Consider the following 13,520-nt stretch of genomic DNA (forward strand, 5'->3'; position numbering starts at 1 on the left):
CCATGCATCCAGCTGTGTAAAACCTGCCGTGTAAATAGCTGTGTAACAACTGCTGTGTAACCAGCTGTGTAACACCCGCCCTGTAACTAGCTGTGTAACACCCGCCGTGTAACTAGTTGTGTAACACCCAACCTGTAACCAGCTGTTTAACACCCGCCGTGTAATGAGCTGTGTACCACCCGCCATGTAACTAGCTGTGTAACACCCACCCTGTAACCAGCTGTTTAACACCCGCCGTGTAACCAGCTGCGTAAAACTCGCCCTGTAACTAGATGTGTAACACCCGCCATGCATCCAGCTGCGTAAAACATGCCGTGTAAATAGCTGTGTAACAACTGCTGTGTAACCAGCTGTGTAACACCCGCCCTGTAACTAGCTGTGTAACACCCGCTGTGTAACTAGTTGTGTAACACCCACCCTGTAACCAGCTGTTTAACACCCGCCGTGTAACCAGCTGTGTAACACCCACCGTGTAACTAGCTGTGTAAAATCGGCCGTGTAACTAGCTGTGTAACACCCGCCGCGTAACTAACTGTGTAACACCCACCATGTAACTAGCTGTGTTACTCCCACCATGTAACTAGCTTTGTAACATCCATGCTGCAACTAGCTGTGTAACACCCGCCATGTAACCAGCTGTTTAACACCCGCCCTGTATCTAGCTGTGTAACACCCGCCATGTAACCAGCTGTTTAACACCCGCCCTGTAACTAGCTGTGTAACACCCACACTGTAACCAGCTGTTTAACACCCGCCGTGTAATCAGCTGTGTAACACCCACCGTGTAACTAGCTGTGTAAAATCGGCCATGTAACTTGCTGTGTAACACCCGCCGTGTAACTAACTGTGTAACACCCACCATGTAACTAGCTGTGTAACACCCATCATGTAACTAGCTTTGTAACATCCACCCTGTAACTAGCTGTGTAACACCCGGCATGTAACCAGCTGTTGAACACCTGCCCTGTAACTAGCTGTGTAACAACTGTCATGTAACTAGCTGTGTAACACTCGCCCTGTAACCAGCTGTGTAACACCCGCCCTGTAACAAGGTCTCTAACACACGCCATGTGACTAGCTGTGTAACACGCGCCCTGTAACTAGATGTGTTACACCCGCTGTGAAACCAGCTGTGTAACACCAACCCTGAAACCAGCTGCGCAACATCCTACATTTAACCAGCTGTTTAACACCCGCCCTGTAACAAACTGTGAAACACACGCCTTGTAAATAGCTGTGTAACGCCCGCTGTGAAACAAGCTGTGAAACACCCGCCCTGAAACCAGCTGTGTAACACCCGCCCTGTAACTTGCTGTGTAACACCCGCCCTGTAACTAGCTGTTAAACACCCGCACTGTAACCAGCTGTGTAACAATCGCCTTGTAACTAGCTGTGTAAAACCCACCATGTAACAAGCTGTGTAACACCTGCCATGTAACTAGATGTGTAACACCCGCCATGTTTCCAGCTGTGAATCACCCGCCCGGTAACTAGCTGTGTAACACTCGCGATTTAACCAGCTATTGAACACCCGCCCAGTAACTAGCTGTGTAACAACTGTCATGTAACTAGCTGTGTAACACCGGCCGTGTATCCAGCTATGTATCACCCGCCCGGTAACTAGCTGTGTAATACCCACCCTGTAACCAGTAGTGTAACACCAGCCCAGTAACTAGCGGTGTAACACCCGCAATGTAACTAGCTGTGTAACACCCGCCATGTAACTAGCCGTGTAAAACCCGCCGTGTACCTAGCTGTGTAACACCCAACCTGTAACTAGCTGTGTAACACCCACCCTGTAACTAGCTGTTAAACAGCCGCCCTGTAACCAGCTGTGTAACAATCGCCGTGTTACCAGCTGTGTAACACCCACCATGTAACAAGCTGTGTAACACCGGTCATGTAACTAGATGTGTAACACCCGCCGTTTATCCAAGTGTGTATCACCCACCTGGTAACGAGCTGTGTAGCACCCATCCTGTAACCAGATGTGTAACACCCGCCCAGTAGCTAGCTGTGTAACACCCGCCCTGTAACTAGCCGTGTAAAACGCGCCGTGTAACTAGCTGTGTAAAACCCGCCGTGGACCTAGCTGTGTTACACCCACCATGTAACTAGCTGTGTAACATCAATCCTGTAACTAGCTGTGTAACACCCATCCTGTAACTAGCTGTGTAACACCCATCCTGTAACTAGCTGTGTGACATCCGCCATATAACCAGTTGTGTAACACCCACCCTGTAATTACCAGTGTAACACTCGCCATGTAATTCGCTGTGTAACACCCGCCGTGTAACTAGCTGTGTAACACCTGCCGTGAAACCAGCTGTACAACACCCACCCTGTAACTAGCTGTGTAACACCTGCCACGTAACTAGCTGCGTAAACCACGCCCTGTAACTAGCTGTGTAACACCAGCCATGTAACTAGCTGTGTAACACCCACCCTGTAACCAGCAGTGTAACACACGACCTGTAACCAGATGTGTAACACCCGCCCTGTAACCAGCTGTGTAACACCCGCCGTGTAACTAGCTGTATAGCACCCGATATGTAACTAGCTGTGGAACACCCACCGTGTAACTAGCTGTGTAATACCCGCCCTGTAACTAGCTGTGTAACATCCGCGCGTAACCAGCTGTGTAACACCCGCCCTGTAACTAGATGTGTAACACCCGCCATGCATCCAGCTGTGTAAAACCTGCCGTGTAAATAGCTGTGTAACACCTGCTGTGTAACTAGCTGTGTACCACCCGCCCTGTAACTAGTTGAGTAACACCCGCCATGTAACTAGTTGTGTAACACCCGCCGTGTAACTAGCTGTGTAATACCCACCGTGTAACCAGCTGTGGAACATCCGCCTTGTAACTAGCTGTGTAACACCCACCGTGAAAATAGCTGTGTAACACCAACCCTGTAACCAGCTGTTTAACACCCGCCATGTAACCAGCTGTGTAACACCCACCGTGTAAATACCTGTGTAAAATCGGCCGTGTAACTAGATGTGTAACACCCGCCGTGTAACTAACTGTGCAACACCCACCATGTAACTAGCTGTTTAACACCCACCATGTAACTAGCTGTGTAACACCCGCCCTGTAACCAGCTGTGTAACATCCGCGCATAACCAGCTGTGTAACACACGCCCTATAACTAGATGTGTAACACCCGCCATGCATCCAGCTGTGTAAAACCTGCCGTGTAAATAGCTGTGTAACAACTGCTGTGTAACCAGATGTGTAACACCCGCCCTGTAACTAGCTGTGTAACACCCGCCGTGTAACTAGTTGTGTAACACCCAACCTGTAACCAGCTGTTTAACACCCGCCGTGTAACGAGCTAACACACACCGTGTAACCAGCTGTGGAACACCCGCCTTGTAACTAGCTGTGTAACACCCGCCATGTAACTAGCTGTGTAACACCCACCCTGTAACCAGCTGTTTAACACCCGCCGTGTAACCAGCTGCGTAACACTCGCCCTGTAACTAGATGTGTAACACCTGCCATGCATCCAGCTGTGTAAAACATGCCGTGTAAATAGCTGTGTAACAACTGCTGTGTAACCAGCTGTGTAACACGCGCCCTGTAACGAGCTGTGTAACACCCGCCGGGTAACTAGTTGTGTAACACCCAACCTGTAACCAGCTGTTTAACACCCGCCATGTAACCAGCTGTCTAACACCCACTGTGCAACCAGTTGCGGAACACCCGCCTTGTAACTAGCTGTGTAACACCCACCCTGTAACCAGCTGTTTAACACCCGCCGTGTAACCAGCTGTGTAACACCCACCGTGTAACTACCTGTGTAAAATCGGCCGTGAAACTAGCTGTGTAACACCCGCCGTGTAACTAACTGTGCAACACCCACCATGTAACTAGCTGTTTACCATCCACCATGTAACTAGCTTTGTAAAATCCACCCTGTAACTAGCTGTGTAACACCCGCCATGTAACCAGGTGTGTAAAACCCGTCCTGTAACCAGCTGTGTAACACCCGCCATGTAACCAGATGTGTAATACCCGCCCTGTAACCAGCTGTGTAACAACCACCCTGTAACTAGCTGTTAAACAGCTGTGTAAACCTAGCTGTGTAACACCCACCATGTAACTAGCTGTGCAACACAAATCCTTTAACAAGCTGTGTACCATCCGCCGTGTGACCAGGTGTGTAACACCCACCCTGTAACTACCAGTGTAACACTCGCCATGTAATTAGCTGTGTAACACCCGCCGTGTAACTAGCTGTGTAACACCTGCCGTGTAACCAGCTGTGTAACACCCACCCTGTAACTAGCTGTGTAACACCCACCATGTAACAAGCTGTGTAACACCTGCCATGTAACTGGATGTGTAACACCCGCCGTGTATCCAGCTGTGTATCACCCGCCCGATAACTATCTGTGTAACACCCACCCTGTAACCAGTTGTGTGACACCCGCCCAGTAACTAGCTGTATAACACCCGCCCTGCAACCAGCTGTTTAACACCTGCCGTGTAACCAGCTGTGTAACACCCACCTTGTAACTACCTGTGTAAAATCGGCCGTGTAACTAGCGGTGTAACACCCGCCGTGTAAGTAACTGTGTAACACCCACCATGTAACTAGCTGTGTAACAACCACCATTTAACTAGTTTTGTAACATCCACACTGTAACTAGCTGTGTAACACCCGCCATGTAACCAGCTGTTGAACACCCGCCCTGTAACTAGCTCTGTAACACCAGCCATGTAACTAGATGTGTTACACCGGCCCTGTAAACAGCTGTGTAACACACGCCGTGTAACTAGCTGTGTAACACCCGATATGTAACTAGCTGTGGAACACCCGCCATGTAACTAGCTGTGTAACACCCGCGCGTAACCAGCTGTGTAACACCCGCCCTGTAACGAGCTGTGTAACACCCACCATGCATCCAGCTGTGTATAACCTGCCATGTAAATAGCTGTGTAACACCCGCCATGTAACTAGCTGCGTAACACCCGCCGTGTAACTAGCAGTGTAACAACCACTCTGTAACCAGCTGTTTAACACACGCCGTGTAACCAGCTGTGTAACTCCCACCGTGTAACTAGCTGTGTAACACCCGCCGTGTAACTAGCTGTGTAACACCCACCATCTAACAAGCTGTGTAACACCTGCCATGTTACTGGATGTGCAACACCCGCCGTGTATCCAGCTGTGTACCACCCGCCCGATAACTATCTGTGTAACACCCACCCTGTAACCAGTTGTGTAACACCCGCCCAGTAACTAGCTGTGTAACACCCGCCCTGCAACCAGCTGTTTAACACCTGCCGTGTAACCAGCTGTGTAACACCCACCGCGTAACTACCTGTGTAAAATCGGCCGTGTAACTAGCGGTGTAACACCCGCCGTGTAAGTAACTGTGTAACACCCACCATGTAACTAGCTGTGTAACACCCACCATTTAATTAGTTTTGTAACATCCACCCTGTAACTAGCTGTGTAACACCCGCCATGTAACCAGCTGTTGAACACCCGCCCTGTAACTAGCTGTGTAACAACCGTCATATAACTAGCTGTGTAACACCCGCCGTGTAACTAGCTGTGTAACACCTGCTGTGAAACAAGCTGTGACACGCCCGCCCTGAAACCAGCTGTGTAACACCCGCCCTGTAACTAGCTGTGTAACAACCACCCTGTAACTAGCTATTAAACAGCCGCCCTCTAACCAGCTGTGTAACTATCGCCGTGTTACTAGCTGTGTAACACACATCCTGTAACTAGCTGTGTATCATCCACCGTGTAACCAGTTGTGTAACACCCACCCTGTAACTACCAGTGTAACACTCGCCATGTAATTAGCTGTGTAACACCCGCCGTGTAACTAGCTGTGTAACACCTGCCGTGTAACCAGCTGTGCTACACCCACCCTGTAACTAGCTGTGTAACACCCACCATGTAACAAGCTGTGTAACACCTGCCATGTAACTGGATGTGTAACACCCGCCGTATATCCAGCTGTGTATCACCCGCCCGATAACTATCTGTGTAACACCCACCCTGTAACCAGTTGTGTGACACCCGCCCAGTAACTAGCTGTGTAACACCCGCCCTGCAACCAGCTGTTTAACACCTGCCATGTAACCAGCTGTGTAACACCCACCTTGTAACTACCTGTGTAAAATCGGCCGTGTAACTAGCGGTGTAACACCCGCCGTGTAAGAAACTGTGTAACACCCACCATGTAACTAGCTGTGTAACACCCACCATTTAACTAGTTTTGTAACATCCACCCTGTAACTAGCTGTGTAACACCCGCCATGTAACCAGCTGTTGAACACCCGCCCTGTAACTAGCTTTGTAACAACCTTCATATAACTAGCTGTGTAACACCCGCCGTGTAACTAGCTGTGTAACACCTGCCGTGTAACCGGATCTTTAAAACCTGCCTTGTGACTAGCTCTCGAAAACCCGCCATGTAACTAGCTGTGTAACACACGCGCCCTGTAACTAGATGTGTTACACCCGCCGTGAAACTAGCTGTGTAACACACACCCTGTAACCGGCTGTGTAACATCCGCCATTTAACCAGCGGTTTAAGATCCGCCCTGTAAAAAACTGTGTAACACACGCCTTGTAACTAGCTGTGTAACACCCGCTGTGAAACAAGCTGTGATACACCCGCCCTGTAACCAGCTGTGTAATTCCCCGCCCTGTAACTAGCTGTGTAACATCCGCCCGGTAACTAGCTGTTTAACACCTGCCCTGTAACCAGCTGTGTAACAATCACCGTGTAACTAGCTGTGTAACACCCACCATTTAACAAGCTGTGTAACACCTGCCATGTAACTAGATGTGTAACACCCGCCGTGTATCTAGCTGTGTAACACCCGCCCTGTAACTAGCTGTGTAACACCCGCGCGTAACCAGCTGTGTAACACCCGCACTGTAACTAGCAGTGTAACACCCACCATGCATCAGCTGTGTAAAACCTGCCGTGTAAATAGTTGTGTAACACCCGCTGTGTAACCAGCTGTGTAACACCCGCCCTGTAACTAGCTGTGTAACACCCACCCTGTAACCAGCTGTTTAACACCCGCCGTGTAACCAGCTGTGTAACACCCACCGTGTAACTAGCTGTGTAACACCAACCATGTAACAAGCTGTGTAACACCTGCCATGTAACTAGATGTGTAACACTCGCCGTGTATCCAGCTGTGTATCACCAGCCCGGTAACTAGCTGTGTAACACCGACCCTGTAACCAGTTGTGTAACACCCGCCCAGTAACGAGCTGTGTAACACCAGCCATGTAAACAGCTGTGTAACACAGGCCTTGTAACCAGATGTGTAACACCCGCCATGTAACTAGCTGCGAAACACCTGCAGTGTAATCAACAGTTTAACACCCGGCCTGTAACCAACTGTGCAACTCCAGCCATGTAACAAGCTGTGTAAAACCCGACCTTTAACTAGCTGCGTAACACACGCCGTGTAACCAGCTGTGTAACACCCACCGTGTAACTAACTGAGTAAAACCCGCTGTGTAACTAGCTGTGTAACATCCACCGAGGACCTTGCTGTGTAACACCCACCATGTAACTAGCTTTGTAACATCCACCCTGTAAGTAGCTGTGTAACACCAGCCATGTAACTAGCTGTGTAACACCCGCCATGTAACCAGCAGTTTAACACCCGCCCTGTAACTAGCTGTGTAACAACTGTCATGTGACCAGCTGTGTAACACCTGCCGTGTAACTAGCTGAGTAACACCCACCGTGTAACCGGCTGTGTAACACCCGCCATGTAACTAGCTGTGTAACACGCGCCCTGTAACTAGATGTGTTACACCCGCTGTGAAACTAGCTGTGTAACACCCACCCTGTAACCAGCTGTGTAACATCCGACATTTAACCAGCTGTTTAACACCCGCCCTGTAACAAACTGTGTGACACACGCCTTGTAACTAGCTGTGTAACACCCGCTGTGAAACAAGCTGTGAAACACCCGCCCTGAAACCAGCTGTGTAACACCCTCCCTGTAACTAGCTGTGTAACAACCACCCTGTAACTAGCTGTTAAACAGCCGCCCTCTAACCAGCTGTGTAACAATCGCCGTGTTACTAGCTGTGTAACACCCTCCATGTAACAAGCTGTGTAATACCTGTCATGTAACTACATGTGTAACACCCGCCGTGTATCCAAGTGTGTATCACCCACCCGCTAACTAGCTGTGTAACACCCATCCTGTAACCAGTTGTGTAACACCCACCCAGTAAATAGCTGTGTAACACCCGCCCTGTAACTAGCTGTGTAAAACCCGCCGTGTAACTTTTTGTGTAACACCTGCCGTGGACCTAGCTGTGTAACACCCACCATGTAACTAGCTGTGTAACACCCATCTGCTAACTAGCTGCGTAACACCCATCCTGTAACTAGCTGTGTAACATCCGCCGTGTAACCAGTTGTGTAACACCCACCCTGTAAGTACCAGTGTAACACTCGCCATGTAATTAGCTGTGTAACACACGCCTTGTAACTAGCTGTGTAACACCCGCTGTGGAACAAGCTGTGAAACACCCGCCCTGAAACCAGCTGTGTAACACCCGCCCTGTAACTAGCTGTGTAACAACCACCCTGTAACTAGCTGTTAAAAAGCCGCCCTCTAACCAGCTGTGTAACAATCGCCGTGTTACTAGCTGTGTAACACCCACCATGTAACAAGCTGTGTAACACCTGTCATGTAACTAGATGTGTAACACCTGCCGTGTATCCAAGTGTGTATCATCCGCCCGCTAACTAGCTGTGTAACACCCATCCTGTAACCAGTTGTGTAACACCCGCCCAGTAAATAGCTGTGTAACACCCGCCCTGTAGCTAGCTGTGTAAAACCCGCCGTGTAACTTTTTGTGTAACACCCGCCGTGGACCTAGCTGTGTAACACCCACCATGTAAATAGCTGTGTAACACCCATCTGTAACTAACTGTGTAACACCCATCCTGTAACAAGCTGTGTAACATCCGCCATGAAATTAGCTGCGTAACACCCGCCGTGTAACTAGCTGTGTAACACCTGCCGTGTAACCAGCTGTGCAACACCCACTCTGTAACTAGCTGTGTAACACCTGCCATGTAACTAGCTGCGTAAACCACGCCCTGTAACTAGCTCTGTAACACCAGCCATGTAACTAGATGTGTAACACCCACCCTGTAACCAGCTGTGTAACATCCGCCCTGTAAACAGCTGTGTAACACCCGCCGTGTAACTAGCTGTGTAACACCCGATATGTAACTAGCTGTGGAACACCCGCCGTGTAACTAGCTGTGTAACACCCGCCCTGTTACTAGCTGTGTAACACCCACCATGCATCCAGCTGTGTATAACCTGCCATGTAAATAGCTGTGTAATACCCGCTGTGTAACCAGCTGTGTAACACCCGCCCTGTAACTAGCTGTGTAATACCCGCCATGTAACTAGCTGTGTAACTCCCACCGTGTAATTAGCTGTGTAACACCCGCCGTGTAACTAGCTGTGTAACACCCACCATGTAACAAGCTGTGTAACACCTGCCACGTTACTGGATGTATAACACCCGCCGTGTATCCAGCTGTGTATCACCCGCCCGATAACTATCTGTGTAACACCCACCCTGTAACCAGTTGTGTAACACCCGCCGTGTAACTAGCTGTGTAACACCCGATATGTAACTAGCTGTGTAACACCCGCCGTGTAACTAGCTGTGTAACACCCGCGCATAACCAGCTGTGTAACACCCGCCCTGTAACTAGCTGTGTAACACCCACCATGCATCCAGCTGTGTATAACCTGCCATGTAAATAGCTGTGTAACACCCGCTGTGTAACCAGCTGTGTAACACCCGCCCTGTAACTAGCTGTGTAATACCCGCCATGTAACTAGCTGCGTAACACCCGCCGTGTAACTAGCAGTGTAACAACCACTCTGTAACCAGCTGTTTAACACCCGCCGTGTAACCAGCTGTGTAACTCCCACCGTGTAACTAGCTGTGTAACACCCGCCGTGTAACTAGCCGTGTAACACCCACCATGTAACAAGCTGTGTAACACCCGCCGTGTGTCCAGGTGTGTATCACCCGCCTGATAACTATCTGTGTAACACCCACCCTGTAATCAGTTGTGTAACACCCGCCCAGTAACTAGCTGTGTAACACGCGCCCTGCAACCAGCTGTTTAACACCTGCAGTGTAACCAGCTGTGTAACACCCACCGCGTAACCACCTGTGTAAAATCGGCCGTGTAACTAGCGGTGTAACACCCGCCGTGTAAGTAACTGTGTAACACCCACCATGTAACTAGCTGTGTAACACCCACCATTTAACTAGTTTTGTAACATCCACCCTGTAACTAGCTGTGTAACACCCGCCATGTAACCAGCTGTTGAACACCCGCCCTGTAACTAGCTGTGTAACAACCGTCATATAACTATCTGTGTAACACCCGCTATGTAACTAGCTGTGTAACACCTGCCGTGTAACCGGTTCTGTAAAACCTGCCTTGTAACTAGCTCTCGAAAACCCGCCATGTAACTAGCTGTGTAACACACGCGCCCTGTAACTAGATGTGTTACACCCGCCGTGAAACTAGCTGTGTAACACACACCCTGTAACCGGCTGTGTAACATCCGCCATTTAACCAGCTGTTTAAGATCCGCCCTGTAAAAAACTGTGTAACACACGCCTTGTAACTAGCTGTGTAATATCCGCCCGGTAACTAGCTGTTTAACACCTGCCCTGTAACCAGCTGTGTAACAATCGCCGTGTAACTAGCTGTGTAACACCCACCATTTAACAAGCTGTGTAACACCTGCCATGTAACTAGATGTGTAACACCCGCCGTGTATCTAGCTGTGTAACACCCGCCCTGTAACTAGCTGTGTAACACCCGCGCGTAACCAGCTGTGTAACACCCGCACTGTAACTAGCAGTGTAACACCCACCATGCATCCAGCTGTGTAAAACCTGCCGTGTAAATAGCTGTGTAACACCCGCTGTGTAACCAGCTGTGTAACACCCGCCCTGTAACTAGCTGTGTAACACCCACCCTGTAACCAGCTGTTTAACACCCGCCGTGTAACCAGTTGTGTAACACCCACCGTGTAACGAGCTGTGGAACACCCGCCATGTAACTAGCTGTGTAACACCCGCCCTGTTACTAGCTGTGTAACATCCGCCCTGTAACTAGCTGTTTAACACCTGCCCTGTAACCAGCTGTGTAACAATCGCCGTGTAACTAGCTGTGTAACACCAACCATGTAACAAGCTGTGTAACACCTGCCATGTAACTAGATGTGTAACACTCGCCGTGTATCCAGCTGTGTATCACCAGCCCGGTAACTAGCTGTGTAACACCGACCCTGTAACCAGTTGTGTAACACCCGCCCAGTAACGAGCTGTGTAACACCAGCCATGTAAACAGCTGTGTAACACACGCCTTGTAACCAGATGTGTAACACCCGCCATGTAACTAGCTGCGAAACACCTGCCGTGTAAGCAACTGTTTAACACCCGGCCTGTAACCAACTGTGCAACTCCAGCCATGTAACAAGCTGTGTAAAACTCGACCTTTAACTAGTTGCGTAACACCCGCCATGTAACCAGCTGTGTAAAACCCGCCATGTAACTAGCTGTGTAACACCCGCCGTGTAACTAGCTGTGTAACACCCACCCTGTAACCAGCTTTTTAACACCCGCCGTGTAACCAGCTGTGTAACACCCACCGTGTAACTAACTGAGTAAAACCCGCTGTGTAACTAGCTGTGTAACATCCGCCGAGGACCTTGCTGTGTAACACCCACCATGTAACTAGCTTTGTAACATCCACCCTGTAAGTAGCTGTGTAACACCCGCCATGTAACTAGCTGTGTAGCAACCGCCATGTAACCAGCTGTTTAACACCCGCCCTGTAACTAGCTGTGTAACAACTGTCATGTGACCAGCTGTGTAACACCTGCCGTGTAACTAGCTGAGTAACACCCACCGTGTAACCGGCTGTGTAACACCCGCCATGTAACTAGCTGTGTAACACGCGCCCTGTAACTAGATGTGTTACACCCGCCGTGAAACTAGCTGTGTAACACCCAACCTGTAACCAGCTGTGTAACATCCACCATTTAACCAGCTGTTTAACACCCACCCTGTAACAAACTGTGTGACACACGCCTTGTAACTAGCTGTATAACACCCGCTGTGAAACAAGCTGTGAAACACCCGCCCTGAAACCAGCTGTGTAACACCCTCCCTGTAACTAGCTGTGTAACAACCACCCTTTAACTAGCTGTTAAACAGCCACCCTCTAACCAGCTGTGTAACAATCGCCGTGTTACTAGCTGTGTAACACCCTCCATGTAACAAGCTGTGTAATACCTGTCATGTAACTACATGTGTAACACCCGCCGTGTATCCAAGTGTGTATCACCCGCCCGCTAACTAGCTGTGTAACACCCATCTTGTAACCAGTTGTGTAACACCCACCCAGTAAATAGCTGTGTAATACCCGCCCTGTAACTAGCTGTGTAAAACCCGCCATGTAACTTTTTGTGTAACACCCGCCGTGGACCTAGCTGTGTAACACCCACCATGTAACCAGCTGTGTAACACCCATCCGCTAACTAGCTGTGTAACACCCATCCTGTAACTAGCTGTGTAACATCCGCCGTGTAACCAGTTGTGTAACACCCAACCTGTAAGTACCAGTGTAACACTCGCCATGTAATGAGCTGTGTAACACACGCCTTGTAACTGGCTGTGTAACACCCGCTGTGAAACAAGCTGTGAAACACCCGCCCTGAAACCAGCTGTGTAACACCCGCCCTATAACTAGCTGTGTAACAACCACCCTGTAACTAGCTGTTAAACAGCCGCCCTCTAACCAGCTGTGTAACAATCGCCGTGTTACTAGCTGTGTAACACCCACCATGTAACAAGCTGTGTAACACCCGTCATGTAACTAGATGTGTAACACCTGCCGTGTATCCAAGTGTGTATCATCCGCCCGCTAACTAGCTGTGTAACACCCATCCTGTAACCAGTTGTGTAACACCCGCCCAGTAAATAGCTGTGTAACACCCGCCCTGTAACTAGCTGTGTAAAACCCGCCGTGTAACTTTTTGTGTAACACCCGCCGTGAAACTAGCTGTGTAACACCCACCCTGTAACCAGCTGTGTAACATCCGCCATTTAACCAGCTGTTTAACACCCACCCTGTAACAAACTGTGTGCCACACGCCTTGTAACTAGCTGTATAACACCCGCTGTGAAACAAGCTGTGAAACACCCGCCCTGAAACCAGCTGTGTAACACCCTCCCTGTAACTAGCTGTGTAACAACCATCCTTTAACTAGCTGTTAAATAGCCACCCTCTAACCAGCTGTGTAACAATCGCCGTGTTACTAGCTGTGTAACACCCTCCATGTAACAAGCTGTGTAATACCTGTCATGTAACTACATGTGTAACACCCGCCGTGTATCCAAGTGTGTATCACCCGCCCGCTAACTAGCTGTGCAACACCCATCTTGTAA

This window comes from Carcharodon carcharias, chromosome 13, assembly GCF_017639515.1.
Source record: "Carcharodon carcharias isolate sCarCar2 chromosome 13, sCarCar2.pri, whole genome shotgun sequence".
NCBI classification, from domain to species: domain Eukaryota; kingdom Metazoa; phylum Chordata; class Chondrichthyes; order Lamniformes; family Lamnidae; genus Carcharodon; species Carcharodon carcharias.